Source organism: Lepidochelys kempii, chromosome 5, assembly GCF_965140285.1.
Source record: "Lepidochelys kempii isolate rLepKem1 chromosome 5, rLepKem1.hap1, whole genome shotgun sequence".
Lineage (NCBI taxonomy): Eukaryota > Metazoa > Chordata > Testudines > Cheloniidae > Lepidochelys > Lepidochelys kempii.
Window position 1 is genome coordinate 44,384,120 of NC_136384.1, and position 9,254 is coordinate 44,393,373.

At 46.2% G+C, this 9,254-nt stretch overlaps 1 long non-coding RNA gene across 1 annotated transcript; it reads left to right on the plus strand.

The window, feature by feature from the left end:
• Positions 1 to 2,992: 2,992 nt before the first annotated feature.
• LOC140912040 (uncharacterized) lies at positions 2,993 to 4,371 on the plus strand. Its single transcript, XR_012159210.2, has 2 exons — positions 2,993 to 3,239; positions 3,827 to 4,371. It is a non-coding gene; the product is annotated as an uncharacterized LOC140912040 (long non-coding RNA).
• Positions 4,372 to 9,254: the final 4,883 nt, after the last annotated feature.

Consider the following 9,254-nt stretch of genomic DNA (forward strand, 5'->3'; position numbering starts at 1 on the left):
CATGTGTGTGGATGAGCACAAATATATTCCATACCTTCCCTAAAGTATGAAATGTCAAATCAAGAATCATGTTCATGTCAAAATTAAGGGGAAAGGAAAACACTTTGCAAGAGAAACAAAATTGCCTCCAAAAATACTTTTATTTCCTTCAAAATGATTTTGAAGAGTGTGAGTGTGTGTTTTTACATATTTATTATGAAGAATAAAACTTAAATTGCATATGAAGTAAAGGCTTTTTGCAGAGTTCATTAGATAAAAAAAGGAATATACAGTTTTATATTTATTCACTCTGTATAAAACTGATTTCTAACCATAATTTTACTACACCAAGGCAGATAGATGCTATCATTTTACATTTATATCAAGAGAACTTTTTTTGTGAAAAAAAAAAAAAAAAAAAAAAAAACACCACACAACCAGTACTCATGCTAGCAGTGTGGATGTAGGGAAGAACAGAATTGCAAGTTTTGCCCTTGCACTATTTTGTGGTGGTGTTTACTGGGGAGGCTGAAAAATCAATTTGAACCACTTTGTAAAATAAACATTTTGTACTTTTTTATAATAATTGCAAGTGAAATATTATTGTTTGAAGTTTCATCCCTGAACATCTTAACCAGCTCTCTTCTCTAGCCATTCTCTTCCTGTTAAAACGGTATAATCCAGTCATTTTTAGATGCCTAGATTCCTTTCTCCTTAGCAGGGTAACTAATTATGGAATTTCATGCAATTGATATATGTAAGTTCTGTGGCATTGAATAGAAAATTGTGGAATATCTCAGCATTGTGCAAAGAGCCATTTCATAGTCAATTGAAAAGGCGGGAGGAGGAGCAGCTGAATGAGCTGGTAATGAACTCTTCAGTGCCTTGTTTATCATGAAGACTCTTTGGATTAGGTGTGAAGAAGCTCACAATGTTGTTCAGGAGCAGCTGAACAGTATCTTTCCATCAACTTAAAACGTAACATGTCTAGACAAAAAAGCATGGCTTTCTATTGTGGCTAGGTAATGGAGCCTACCCTAAATCTGTCATCTAGTTCAAAAAACTTACCCATAGACTAGATGTAGTATATTATGTCTCTTGTCATAACGGATTTACCATTGTGCAGCACAGTACTAAGGAAAATGTCCCTGTAATCCATATTAACAGTCTGGGGCTTTGCAAGATAAGGCAAAATGTGTACATTTAAGTGAAAAATATTTACTTTAGCCAATATATACATAACAGAAGAAAAGCCTTACTCACTGTTCTCTTAGCAGAAGCCTGGTAATAAAATAATCCACAGTAGTTAAGAGGGCATCTGTTTCTTACTGTGTGTGTTGGAGACAGACTTCCTTAAAGTTATTAATTTATTTCCCTGTGCCATGCTTTTCCTTTTCCTTTATTAAAAACACTTACATGTGTCCTTCAAAATCAGCAATCACATAATGCAATGGTTAACTTAATGTAACTGAGTAGTTCTTTCATCATTTAGTCCACATATTTGCTCAATATTTTTATTGTGACACAAAGCTTGTTCTGTATCAGGGGGTAGCCATGTTAGTCTATATCCACAGAAACATTCCTGATGTCCAATGTGTGTCCATTTATTCTTTTCTGTAGGGACTGTCTGGTTTGGCCAATGTACACGGCAGAGGGGCATTGCTGGCACATGATGGCATATATAACATTGGTAGACATGCAGGTGAATGAGCCTCTGATGGCGTGGCTGATGTGGTTGGGTCCTCTGATAGTATCACTAGAGTAGATATGGGGACAGAGTAGGCAACGAGGTTTGCTACAGGGATTGGTTCCTGGGTTAGTGTGTCTGTGGTGTGGTGTGTAGTTGCTGGTGAGTATTTGCTTCAGCTTGGGGGGCTGTCTGTTAGTGAGGACACAAATCGGACATCAGGAATGGTAACATACAAAAGCCAGTAGGAGAACACTTCAATCTTCCTGGTCATTCTATAGAAGATTTAAAAGTAGCTATACTTGGACAAAAAAAGATTTCAAAGAAACAACAGAACTAAAATTCATTTGCAAATTTAACACCATTAATTTGGGCTTGAATAGGGACTGGGAGTGGCTGGCTCATTACAAAAGCAGCTTTGCCTCTCCTGGAATTGACACCGCCTCATCTATTATTGGAGTGGACTACATCCACCCTGATGGAATTGGCCCTGCCAACACTGGTTTTCCACTTGTGAGGTAACTCCCTTCCCTTCATGTGTCATCATATAATGCCTGCATCTGTAATTTTCACTCCATGCATCTGAAGAAGTGACGTTTTACTCACGAAATCTTATGCCCAATTAAATCTGTTAGCCCTGGTCTACACTAGGACTTTAGGTCGAATTTAGCAGCGTTAAATCGATGTAAACCTGCACCGGTCCACGCAATGAAGCCCTTTATTTCGACTTAAAGGGCTCTTAAAATCGATTTCCTTACTCCACCCCTGACAAGTGGATTAGCGCTTAAATCGACGTTGCCGGCTCGAATTTGGGGTACTGTGGACACAATTCGATGGTATTGGCCTCCGGGAGCTATCCCAGAATGCTCCATTATGACCACTCTGGACAGCACTCTCAACTCAGATGCACTGGCCAGGTAGACAGGAAAAGAACCGCGAACTTTTGAATCTCATTTCCTGTTTGGCCAGCGTGGCAAGCTGCAGGTGACCATGCAGAGCTCATCAGCACAGGTGACCATGATGGAGTCCCAGAATCGCAAAAGAGCTCCAGCATGGACTGAACGGGAGGTACGGGATCTGATCGCTGTTTGGGGAGAGGAATCCATGCTATCAGAACTCCGTTCCAGTTTTCGAAATGCCAAAACCTTTGTCAAAATCTCCCAGGGCATGAAGGACAGAGGCCATAACAGGGACCCGAAGCAGTGCCGCGTGAAACTGAAGGAGCTGAGGCAAGCCTACCAGAAAACCAGAGAGGCGAACAGCCGCTCTGGGTCAGAGCCCCAAACATGCCGCTTCTATGATGAGCTGCATGCCATTTTAGGGGGTTCAGCCACCACTACCCCAGCCGTGTTGTTTGACTCCTTCAATGGAGATGGAGGCAATACGGAAGCAGGTTTTGGGGACGAAGAAGATGAGGAGGAGGAGGAGGTTGTAGATAGCTCACAGCAAGCAAGCGGAGAAACCAGTTTTCCCGACAGCCAGGAACTGTTTCTCACCCTAGACCTGGAGCGAGTATCCCCCGAACACACCCAAGGCTGCCTCCTGGACCCAGCAGGCGGAGAAGGGACCTCTGGTGAGTGTACCTTTTAAAATACTATACATGGTTTAAAAGCAAGCATGTGAAAGGATTACTTTGCCCTGGCATTTGCGGTTCTCCTAGATGTAGTCCTAAAGCCTTTGCAAAAGGTTTCTGGGGAGGGCAGCCTTATTGCGTCTTTCATGGTAGGACACTTTACCACTCCAGGCCAGTAACACATACTCGGGAATCATTGTAGAACAAAGCATTGCAGTGTATGTTTGCTGGCATTCAATCAACATCCGTTCTTTATCTCTCTGTGTTATCCTCAGGAGAGTGAGATATAATTCATGGTCACCTGGTTGAAATAGAGTGCTTTTCTTCAGGGACACTCACTATAGCCCATTCCTGCTGGGCTGTTTGCCTGTGGCTAAACAGAAATGTTCCCCGCTGTTAGCCACAGGGAGGGGGGAAGGTTGAGGGGGTAGTCACGCGGTGGGAGGAGGCAAAATGCGACCTTGTAACGAAAGCACATGTGCTATGTATGTAATGTTAACAGCAAGGTTTACCCTGAAAGAGTGTAGCGACTGTTTTATAAAATGTGTCTTTTTAAATACCGCTGTCCCTTTTTTTTTCTCCACCAGCTGCATGTGTTTCAATGATCACAGGATCTTCTCCTTCCCAGAGGCTAGTGAAGCTTAGAAAGAAAAAAAAAAAAAACGCACTCGCGATGAAATGTTCTCCGAGCTCATGCTGTCCTCCCACACTGACAGAGCACAGACGAATGCGTGGAGGCAAATAATGTCAGAGTGCAGGAAAGCACAAAATGACCGGGAGGAGAGGTGGCGGGCTGAAGAGAGTAAGTGGCGGGCTGAAGCTCAAATGTGGCGGCAGCGTGATGAGAGGAGGCAGGATTCAATGCTGAGGCTGCTGCAGGACCAAACCAGTATGCTCTAGTGTATGGTTGAGCTGCAGCAAAGGCAGCTGGAGCACAGACTGCCACTGCTGCCCCTCTGTAACCAACCGCCCTCCTCCCCAAGTTCCATAGCCTCCACACCCAGACGCCCAAGAACGCGGTGGGGGGGCCTCCGGCCAACCAGCCACTCCACCACAGAGGATTGCCCAAAAAAAAGAAGGCTGTCATTCAATAAATTTTAAAGTTGTAAACTTTTAAAGTGCTATGCTTAAAGTGCTGTGTGGCATTTTCCTTCCCTCCTCCACCACCCCTCCTAGGCTACCTTGGTAGTCATCCCCCTATTTGTGTGATGAATGAATAAAGAATGCATGAATGTGAAGCAACAATGACTTTATTGCCTCTGCAAGCGGTGATTGAAGGGAGGAGGAGCGGGTGGTTAGCTTACAGGGAAGTAGAGTGAACCAAGGGGCGGGGGGTTTCATCAAGGAGAAACAAACAACTTTCACACCGTAGCCTGGCCAGTCATGAAACTGGTTTTCAAAGCTTCTCTGATGCGTACCGCGCCCTCCTGTGCTCTTCTAACCGCCCTGGTGTCTGGCTGCGCGTAACCAGCAGCCAGGCGATTTGCCTCAACCTCCCACCCCGCCATAAACGTCTCCCCCTTACTCTCACAGATATTGTGGAGCACACAGCAAGCAGTAATAACAGTGGGAATATTGGTTTCGCTGAGGTCTAAGCGAGTCAGTAAACTGCGCCAGCGCGGCTTTAAACGTCCAAATGCACATTCTACCACCATTCTGCACTTGCTCAGCCTGTAGTTGAACAGCTCCTGACTACTGTCCAGGCTGCCTGTGTACGGCTTCATGAGCCATGGCATTAAGGGGTAGGCTACGTCCCCAAGGATACATATAGGCATTTCAACATCCCCAACAGTTATTTTCTGGTCTGGGAATAAAGTCCCTTCCTGCAGCTTTTGAAACAGACCAGAGTTCCTGAAGATGCGAGCATCATGCACCTTTCCCGGCCATCCCACGTTGATGTTGGTGAAACGTCCCTTGTGATCCACCAGAGCTTGCAGCACTATCGAAAAGTACCCCTTGTGGTTTATGTACTCGGCGGCTTGGTGCTCCGGTGCCAAGATAGGGATATGGGTTCCGTCTATGGCCCCACCACAGTTAGGGAATCTCATTGCAGCAAAGCCATCCACTATGACCTGCACATTTCCCAGGGTCACTACCCTTGATATCAGCAGATCTTTGATTGCGTGGGCTACTTGCATCACAGCAGCCCCCACAGTAGATTTGCCCACTCCAAATTGATTCCCAACTGACCGGTAGCTGTCTGGCTTTGCAAGCTTCCACAGGGCTATCGCCACTCGCTTCTCAACTGTGAGGGCTGCTCTCATCTTGGTATTCATGCGCCTCAGGGCAGGGGAAAGCAAGTCACAAAGTTCCATGAAAGTGCCCTTACGCATGCGAAAGTTTCGCAGCCACTGGGAATCGTCCCAGACCTGCAACACTATGCGGTCCCACCAGTCTGTGCTTGTTTCCCGAGCCCAGAATCGGCGTTCCACAGCATGAACCTGCCCCATTAGCACCATGATGCATGCATTGGCAGGGCCCATGCTTTCAGAGAAATCTGTGTCCATGTCCTGATCACTCACGGGACCGCGCTGACGTCGCCTCCTCGCCCGGTATCGCTTTGCCAGGTTCTGGTGCTGCATATACTGCTGGATAATGCGTGTGGTGGTTAATGTGCTCCTAATTGCCAAAGTGAGCTGAGCGGCCTCCATGCTTGCCTTGGTATGGCGTCCGCACAGAAAAAAGGCGCGGAACGATTGTCTGCCGTTGCTCTGACGGAGGGAGGGGCGACTGACGACACGGCTTACAGGGTTGGCTTCAGGGAGCTAAAATCAACAAAGGGGGTGTCTTTACATCAAGGAGTATTTCAGGCAGGACTTCACGGAGGGTTCCAATAAGAAATGGTGCACCTAAGTTATCGTTCTTATTGGAACAAGGAGGTTAGCCTGGCCTCTGATTGATACATGGCTAGATTTACCTCGCTGCACCTTCTCTGTGAGTGACTGCAGTGTGACCTAGAGGAATGAGTCCCCTAGACAGGGGAGGAGGCAAATGAGTACAAAACAAATCTGGTCTATTTCTTGTTTTGACCCACTCCATCTATCTTTTACATCTTTGGCTGGCAGCAGACGGTGCAGAAGGACTGCATGCCATCCACATCTCATGGCTGCTCAGCAGAAGATGGTACAGGACGACTGCTAGCCATCCTCATCTCTTGCCTGCCTGGCAGAAGATGGTACAATACGACTACTAGCAATCCTCATCTCTTGCCTGCCTGGCAGAAGATGGTACAGTATGACTGCTAGCAGTCCGTATCGCCTGCCCGCTCACCATAAGACGGTTCAATAGGGCTGACTGCAGGACTAAAGAGAATGACCTGGTCAAGTCACTCCAAATTTAGTCCCTGCGCCCATGTCTGCCCAGGCGCTCCCAGCCGACGTGGCCAGGAGCACCTCGGACACGACGAGGACGACTACCAGTCGTATTGCACCGTCTGCTGCCAGAAGGCAATGGGTTGCTGCTTCTGTGTAGCAAAGCCGTACCGCGTCTGCCAGCACCCAGGAGACATAGGGTGACGGTTACCTGAGCGGGCTCCATGCTTGCCGTGGTATGGCGTCTGCACAGGTAACTCACGAAAAAAGGCACGAAATGATTGTCTGCCCTTGCTTTCACGGAGGGAGGGAGGGAACGGGGGCCTGACGATACGTACCCAGAACCAACCGCGACAATGTTTTAGCCCCATCAGAGTGCTCCATTGTGACTGCTCTGGACAGCACTCTCAGATGCCCGATTGTTTGCCGTTGCTCTGACGGAGGGAGGGGTGACTGAGGACACGGCTTACAGGGTTGGCTTCAGGGAGCTAAAATCAACAAAGGGGGTGTCTCTACATCAAGGAGTATTTCAGGCAGGACTTCACGGAGGGTTCCAATAAGAAATGGTGCACCTAAGTTATCGTTCTTATTGGAACAAGAAGGTTAGCCTGGCCTCTGATTGATACATGGCTAGATTTACCTCGCTGCACCTTCTCTGTGAGTGACTGCAGTGTGACCTAGAAGAATGAGTCCCCTAGACGGGGAGGGGGGTAAGCAAATGAGTACAAAACAAATCTGGTCTATTTCTTGTTTTGATCCACTCCATCTATCTTTTACATCTTTGGCTGGCAGCAGACGGTGCAGAAGGACTGCATGCCATCCACATCTCATGGCTGCTCGGCAGAAGATGGTACAGTATGACTGCTAGCAGTCCGTATCGCCTGCCCGCTCACCATAAGACGGTTCAATAGGACTGACTGCAGGACTAAAGAGAATGACCTGGTCAAGTCACTCCAAATTTAGTCCCTGCACCCATGTCTGCCCAGGCGCTCCCAGCTGACGTGGCCAGGAGCACCTCGGACATGACGATGACGGCTACCAGTCGTACTGTACCGTCTGCTACCACAAGGCAAGGGGTTGCTGCTACTGTGTAGCAATGCCGTACTGCGTCTGCCAGCACCCAGGAGACATAGGGTGACGGTTACCTGAGCGGGCTCCATGCTTGCCGTGGTATGGCGTCTGCACAGGTAACTCAGGAAAAAAGGCGCAAAACGATTGTCTGCCCTTGCTTTCACGGAGGGAGGGAGGGAACGGGGGCCTGACGATATGTACCCAGAACCACCCGCGACAATGTTTTAGCCCCATCAGGCATTGGGATCTCAACCCAGAATTCCAATGGGCAGCGGAGACTGCGGGAACTGTGGGATAGCTACCCACAGTGCAACGCTCCGGAAGTCGACTCTAGCCTCGGTACTGTGGAAGCGCTCCGCCGAGTTAATGCACTTAATGCACTTAGAGCATTTTCTGTGGGGACACACACACTCGAATATATAAAACCGATTTCTAAAAAACCGACATCTATAAATTCGACCTTATTCCGTAGTGTAGACATACCCTTAGTCTTTAAGGTGCCACCAGAAAGCTTGTCCTGTTTATACAGTTTGGAGAAGGTACCTGAATTCTTATATTTTGATCTTAATTATGAAAGACGTGAACTAGTGTTTGTGGAATTTAGCATACAATGACATAGTAACTACTGTATCATATCAAACTGAACAATAATATTTAAAATATCATTTAGCAAACCAACTTATTTTGTGATAAGAATTTTTCTTGCCTTCTGTATTAATTTCCAGTATGTCTGTGTTAAACAAGGAAGTTCCATGCCATTCTCTTCTCTTCCAATAGTGCTGAATTAGAATAATTTCTACAGCAACTGGCCTGATTTTTTTTTTTTTTTAAATGTAGCTGTGGCCAGAAAAACCGTCTGTAAAAATGGCATCTTCCTTACTCAACAAATCTTACATGTGTGGATTCAGTTGTTTGCAACTTAAATAAGTTTTTACTTCTGTAAGCGCTACAGAACCAATACAGCCCTGGAAGTGTGATCAGGATGATCATCTGACTACATCAACAGAATTGCTAATGTTCTGATTGCGTTTATTTTATTGATGGTTGTGTGAGCTAGAAAGAAAACCACTAACTTGCAGATGCTACTGCAAATTCAACATGCAAAGGGGATTTTTTTTCTGCTTTGAGTTTTTTATTGTCCATTTTTTTTCTGGGCGGGCTCTGGCCAACTACGGAACTAGTAGACTTATGTGATCACAGCTATCAGGCAACTTAAACCTGATTATCAGAGGAGGAGAATAATGTGTTGACAAACTGTTGAACAAGTCTTTCAAACAATGTTTGGGACCACCTTCACACATCATGGTCAAGTTTGAGTTGCAGTATTGGTAGTTGAGGTGGCTGTAAACTGACCAACCTGAGTAGGAAGCCAATGGCATGTCCTGATAGGCAAAAAGGTGTGATACTTCAAGTTCTCAGCAATTGAAAAGACCTCTTAATGCATATTAAGGTCTTGTCTAGACATGCTAACATCACACCTTAAATTGTAGCCTAGATAAGGCCTAAGACCCAGGCTAGCACATTTAAAAGCATGTTCTGTGGTGGTGGTGTAGCCTAGGCTTACTCTAGCCTACAACCTTTCATACTTTCAAACATATTACCCTGCATCTTAATAAGCATTAAGAGGGCTCCT